Source organism: Spinacia oleracea, chromosome 5, assembly GCF_020520425.1.
Source record: "Spinacia oleracea cultivar Varoflay chromosome 5, BTI_SOV_V1, whole genome shotgun sequence".
NCBI lineage: Eukaryota > Viridiplantae > Streptophyta > Magnoliopsida > Caryophyllales > Amaranthaceae > Spinacia > Spinacia oleracea.
In genome coordinates, this window is record NC_079491.1 from 36,755,745 (window position 1) to 36,762,891 (window position 7,147).

Sequence of the window (7,147 nt, forward strand, 5' to 3'; positions counted from 1 at the left end):
GAAAAGAAAACGAGGGAGAAAGAAATGAAGGAGAAGAGAGGTTACCGGCAGGGGAGGACGACGGTGGTCCGACTTGGTGGTCGCAGCGCTGGCGGCAGCAATGGCTGTGTGGTTACGTGAGGGAAGCAGGGGCAGCAGTACGTGAATGAGGAAGAAGGGTGGCTTCCCTTTTTATTTATTTTTCCTTTGGCTTTCACGTGCAGAGAATGGGGGAGGGTTATGGGTGTTTGTATTTGGGCTTTTTCTATTTTGGGCTAAAATTAGGATTTGAGTTTGAGTGTTTGGATCAAAACCGATTAAGATCGTTTTCCAAATTCTAATTCTTTTCAAAGTAAAATTCTAAAACTATTTTGATTTCATAAATGGTTAAATATTTAGAACGTAATTAAAATAAAATAAATATACGTTAATTATAAATTTATTACTAAATTCATCAGTTCTATTTAAATATAAATAAATATACGTTAAGAAATATTAATAAATTTCATGAAAATATAAATAACTATACGTTAAAATATATTAATAAACTTATTAAATTACGGGGGATTACAGTGCGCTGCTGCCTCTCGCCCAGCCACACGCCCCTTGCTCTCGTCCCTCGCCCTCACTCTCTCGCGCCCAACGCTAGCTGTGCCCTGCTCGTCGCCCCTTGTCTCGCGCCCTGCGCCCTGCTCGTCGCCCCTCTGCCGCGCGCGCACACACGAAGTGTGTGTGTGTGTGTTGTTTTGTTCCGTTCGTTCAATTTTTGCCCAATCACATTTAATTCGTGGTTGTTCCGTGCTATAGGCCGGATTCGTATAATTCTCTTCTTCCTTACCTATTCTATTCCAATTTTGTATTTTAAATTATATTATTATTATTGTTTTGAATAATTAAAGTGCTGGGAAACGGTTATGAACACCGTATTTTGATGTTTTATATGTTTTGATTCATGAGGCGTATTTTAATTATTAAAGCATGAATTTTCAGATTCGTTTATGTAATAAAGAATTGATTTTTATGATGTTAAATTGGTTTTATTAGGAAAGTCAAGTTAGGGTTTTAACCTAGACCTAATGGGTCAATTGATTAGCATAATTAGGTGATTAATTTAATTATGATAATCAATTTTATTTTCAGATTTATAAAAAGGTCTAAAGTGTTGATTTTTATTGATTTTAAGGGTGGAAAAAGTATGTTTTCATACTAGGGATTAGTTTTGCAAATTGAGACGATTATTTTATTAAAGAACGATTGAATTCTGATTTTTAACAAGGTTTTATACTTTATAAAGTTGCTCGAAATTTAATGAACCTGGAAATAATTAAAGTTCCATTATTTTGGTGATAGGAGGTGATTTCTAAGTGAGTGATCGTTTTGCAAAGTGGCTCCTATGCTTAGATATTCAAGGTACGTTCAAGTCTAGGGAGACCACATTATTTGTCAAGGGACATTACATGATTGTTATTGATGTGAATTATATTATGTGACCTTGGTGGATTCATGTTTGTTTTGGTGAACGATCATGTGGATTATTATATTGGAATTATTGATTTAATGGTTGAACAAGCATGTTGGGACTATTATGAGTATGGATTTCATTGTCAATCATGTTGTTCAATATTTATGCATGTATGGTCTGTTTCACATGCAAGGGATGAATTATTTATTGTTATAATATTATACGGGATGTCTAGCATACTTTTTAGCCAATTATTCGTACCTCGTTGTAATATTTATTTTACCACATGTGAAGGGTTAGCTCACGTAAGCCACCGCACATGTAGGGTTCAGTTGGGAATATTTTATATGAAATGAATTAGGATTTTGTCTTGCAAGGGCACAACCCTCATGTTAACAGGCAGAATGTGGAATCTCACATTTTGTGAGAAGGAACTTGGTAGTAATTTCAATACGTCTTGATTTATTGATAACAAGTCCTAAAGGATTAAAATGAGATTGTTTTGGTTGTTGTTTATTAAATGTATGTTTGGTTGAGTCTCGAGTTCGCCTTAATACAATATTAATAAATGTAAAGTGCAACCAGAACAAGCTTCAAAACTCTTGGAACGTATATACCTTGAGTATGAACAATGGGGGGAGACTTGCCAGAAAACCCATTCTCCTACTAATGATACAAGCAATTGATTCATTTAATTTATGCGCTGGAATTCCGTCGGTATGGCCCGACACTCGGTATGGTCCGATTTTCATTATATTATTTAATATGGTGTTTGGTGGGCTCCCAACACCCTTCCTTTATGGAATATTCTTTTGGCCTGTTCGAAGCTTATTCTAACTAAATTGTGAGTCAAGAGTCGAGTCTTGTATTCATGATTTACATGTTGATTATTAAATGGCTTTTGCATGTTGATTAGTACTTTAGTGAGTGATGCATGTTTATAGTTTTAATTCACTCTAGCCTTGTAAGTACTCAGCTTTTGCTGACTACGTGCTTTATGTCTTTTGGTCATGGCCTTCGCCTTAATGACCCTATGATGATCCATCATTGCACTTGCATTGTTGGGGAGTAGATTTATTTTAGCAGGTTGGTAGATCAAAGTACGATCGAAATCATGTAGCTTGGGATGGTTGAGAGAGTTGCATTCTTTTGTGGTTTGAAATTATTTTAATTATACTTTAATCATGTTTTGAGTTTGTTGGATTTTTAATACTTTGGTTTTTGGGCCGTTATGGTTCCAACTTGTAGGAGGCCTCAATAATTATTATTTATGTTGGTTTGAAAGTTAGTTGTCATTAATTTCTGCTGCGTAATTCTGGTAATAGCCTTAACCGTTATCACGGTGGCGGTTATACTTTAGTAATTCCTTTATTTTAAGTTGGAAAATGGTTTTATAAAAGCAAGGAATTATTAGGGTGTTACAAGTTGGGAATTCATAAAACCCTTGTTTCGATTTAAAAGTAGACTGAAATGTTGGGGTAGATTGATTCCATTTTAATGTAGATGTTGTTTTGTCTAAAGTAAATGAGATGTTTTTTACGTTTTTTTTTTATGTTTCTTCTTCTATCATCAATATTGTTTCTGCTTATATCATAGCTATTTAACTATGTGTATGTTTTATGAGCTATTAAGCTGGGTTTTTTTTAGTGAATTTCAGTGCTTTTATAGAATGTTGAGTGATATTATTTACTGCAAATAACTGATGGTATAAGCTAAGCAGAAATAGGAGGAAGCAAAAAGGAATTTTGTAAACTAAAATTGTGCAAAAGTAAACAAAATTGTTGTAAAAGCAAACTAAATAACTTGAAAAATGTATGGATCTTCGCACTATACAGAACATATAGGACCTTAAACTATGGCTGAGTTCCAGTAGAATTGAGTGCAAGCAAGAGAAATCGTCTAAGTGTTTTCCATAAATGGTATCTTTAGGTTGGGATGCATTGTGGACTGACAGTGTTCATGCTGATCTGTGATGTTTTGGTGCTACAGTCTGATCTGGATTGGGTAATCTTGTCTGTTGGTTTGAATCTTGCAATAGTTGTGTTTGGTTTAGAGGAAGTGTTTGCTGCGTAGAGTTTTGGTTATCTTATTTCACTTTCATGTATCTTAATTTTTATTTATCTAACTCCACGGTAAAGAAAAAACTGGAAAAGGTAAATAGAAATTATCCAAAAGTAAACATTATATGGGTAGCCTCTGTTTGGTGGGCTATTTTGTTACTAGATGTGCATAAATCTATTAGTTCAAATGGTAGAGCACTATGCAGATGCATAGACATGTAGGTTCGATTCTTACATAGGTTATCTCTAAAGGTATTTTTTTAAAAAAAAAAAACTCAAAAGTAAATGCAAGAAACTCCAAAGTAAATAAAAGAAATTTAAAAGTAAACAAAACAAGCTCATAATATACTAGCCTTATACAAAAGTCACTTCCACAGGAGGTGGATCTGCTGGTGGAGGCGCTGCTACAAGAGCTTCTACTGTTGCTGCAGCTACTGGTGGAGCTGGAGCTGTTGCACATGGAGCCCACCTTGAGTTAATATTTTCATGCATGACATCCTAGGAGGATCTAACCCTACCTCCAAAGCAATCACGGGTGTTGTTACCAACTCTGTACGTTATTAGTGGGAAAGTCCTTTTTTCTAAACCCAATGGTGCAATCCTCCCTAACAACAATGTCCCCTTCCTCACCGAACTTGGTCGTGTCAAATCTAATGCAATGCAGAACAATGGTAACAACTACGTTGGAGGGAATGGATTCCCAGTTGTTAATGGAGCCCAACTCTCTCCAGGGACAAGTCTGCATCAGCTAATGTTTGGAACTATGATAGCAGTTGATGATGAACTCACTGAATGTCATGCGCTCAACTCAGGTATGGTAGGTCAGGTTCAAGGGTTTTATGTCTACAACTCGATAGATGGAAAGACCCAATCCATGGCCTTTACTGCTATGTTCCAAGAAGGTGTTTGTCATAACAGTCTTAACTTCTTTAGGGTTCATCAGACTGTTGTCTCTGAATCTGTTGTTGTTGTCATGGGTGGAGCCGGAAAGTATGTCAATGCCAAGGGATTTACTGTCGTAAGAACACTCTCTCCTGTCGATCAGCATGAGAGTGATGGCCTTGAGACCGTAAAAGTAAATAGAACTGATTCAAAAGTGAAACAGTTTGCCTCAAAAGAAAATTCATTAAGATGTTTATGAGATCGCATCGGTTTTTCTTAGAAGTATGTGGTCGGGCATCAGAAAATCTCCAAAAAATCTTATTTCAGAAATATATGGTCGGATGTCAAAGTAAAGGTTTTCAACTTAAAAGTAAATAAAACAATACAAAAGTAAATAAAAAAAAACTAGAAAACTTCGATTATTGGAGTATATAGGTTAAAGTAAAGGTTTTTCAAATAAAAGTAAATAACATAATACAAAAAGTAAACATGAACCTACGTGGGATTCGAACCCACATCTTTTGTGCATTTGCAGTTTCGCACAATGCTATACCAATTGAGCTAGTAGGCTAGTCAAATAAAAGTAAAGTAAAAACCAAAAAATGTAAATCGAAAAAAAATTCACCTAACCTAGTTGCACCTCGGCTGACCAAGTACAGCAGAACCAACCCCATAACATCTGCACCCATCATACAAAAAGAACTAATAACCTTCAACAAACCCCCCCAAGTAAACTGCAGAGAAAAAATTCCTAAAATCAAATCATCATTCATGATAATTCAGTGCTACAGAATGCATCAAATGCCAATCACACAAGGAACTCAACATGACCAAAGTACATCAAAAAAGAACTTAACCATAAGGCCCTTGTTGCTTCTTCAATAATCCCAACCTTGTGTCACACAAGCAACACTCGGGAAAGCCAATCAATAGGTCGAGAAGTGATCAACAGAAAAAAGACCAACATCCTCAGCAGCAGCTAAAGTGAGAACTTACACTATCATCTTCAGCCGAATTCAAGAAGATAAGGCGGATAGGTGTTTGATGCATTCTGCAGTTTAATACCAGATAAGCATCCATTAGTCATTAGATCAAAATCTCAAAACAAAAAAATTTGAAACCCACATGCGGACATAAATACCTCCACTTTTTAATGACTTGGTCAAGACCGGGGGATTGTACGCTCCAGTTTTTTTGTACACCTTGAAACTCAAGTCCACAATACCTTGTACAACTTCTGCAAAATCACACCATCAAAGCAACAACAGAATGAACTGTTAACAAAATTTTCCTTCTATTCATTAAGTACGGTCATGGAAAACAAAATGAGACTACTAATTTACTACTTTAATTTAATCTAAAGCACCCTGCAAACAGGTACAATAGAATGTGCACGCATTTGTGACTGTGAAAGTGACAGGCTAAATCGCACTCCAATCAAAGATAAACCTAACGTTCACCAACTAAAAATATAGCAAGGGAAGCAGGGATCGTATCCACAGGGAAACAGTGTTCTTTCTACTATTAAAAGACTAATCTAGACTATTGGTAACAAGAGTTGGATTGGTTTGTGTATTAAACTAAAGCAAGTAATCAAATCGGAAAATAACAATACTAAGGGAATCTAGGGCAGCGGTTCACCATATATGCAGACAGGGATTGGAAAAGGTACAATAAAAATCAATTAACAACCATAACTAGGAAAACATGCATCTCTCGAATCTTATGAATTCCTTAGGATAAAACAACTAGCAGGCTCTCGCTATGTACTAGAAATAATTCCTATCTAATAGCCACAGACCAAAAACATCAGATTTATACCTCTCGGCGCATAATCTAAGGTTAATCAAACTCAAATCAAAATAGTCCGGCCGAAACGAATTGACGAGCAATAATAATAAGCTATAGAAATTATAATCAATCAATCAAATATCATGTCCACATATAATCCCAATCATGCATTCATGGATCCCCTTAAACCCTAGAAATTGAACTACTCACTCATGATAATAAATAACAAAGCAATTAACATAATGGAAAACATGATTAAAGCAATAAAACAAATTAAAGTAAGAAGCAATACCGAATTGAAGAACGAATAAATAATAAAGCTTGAATTTTTACTTGGAATTAAAAACTAAGTATTTGAACAAATTAGAGAGAAACTAAAAATAAACTAAGTATTAGAAACTAGAACAATAGGTGTCCCTAAAAATAACTAAGGCTAGTTTATACAGTTTGCCAAAATAAAGCTTAAAACACGGAAAAGAAAACACGCGAAAAACTGCAGAGGTTGGCGTCGCCCAATCGGGCGACGCTTCGCCCGATCGGGCGAAGTGCTCGACAGTCGGCCCGATCGGGCCAAATTCCGCCCGATCGGGCGGTTTGCGAAAGGTTCACAGCTGCTCTCTTTTGGCCGCCCGATCCGGACCGGGCGAAATGCGCCAGATCGGGCGCGCGTTGACAGCATTAATTTCTTCTTAATTCGCCCGATCTTTGCATTTCGCCCTCAGCTCAAAGGGCGAATTGCAATCTTCAATATCCGTCGCCCATATCACCGAGTCTAACTCCCGGAGCTCAATCATAAGCATCTAAGGCTCCTGAAAGTCGACGATAAAGGTCCCGAACTTCCTCGGGCTCGTGTAGTGGCCTAAATCACCATGAAACGGGTCTAAAAAGACCAATTTCTCATAATCAAACCTGAAACTCAAGGCACACTCAATAACGCATATTAGTACTAAAAATGGCTCCTAGGAGCTCATTT

General features: G+C 36.4%; 1 pseudogene; it reads left to right on the forward strand.

Annotated features, from left to right (window-relative positions):
* Positions 1-3,972: 3,972 nt before the first annotated feature.
* On the forward strand, positions 3,973-4,642 carry LOC130461437 (dirigent protein 25-like; annotated as a pseudogene).
* The last annotated feature ends 2,505 nt before the right edge of the window (positions 4,643-7,147 follow it).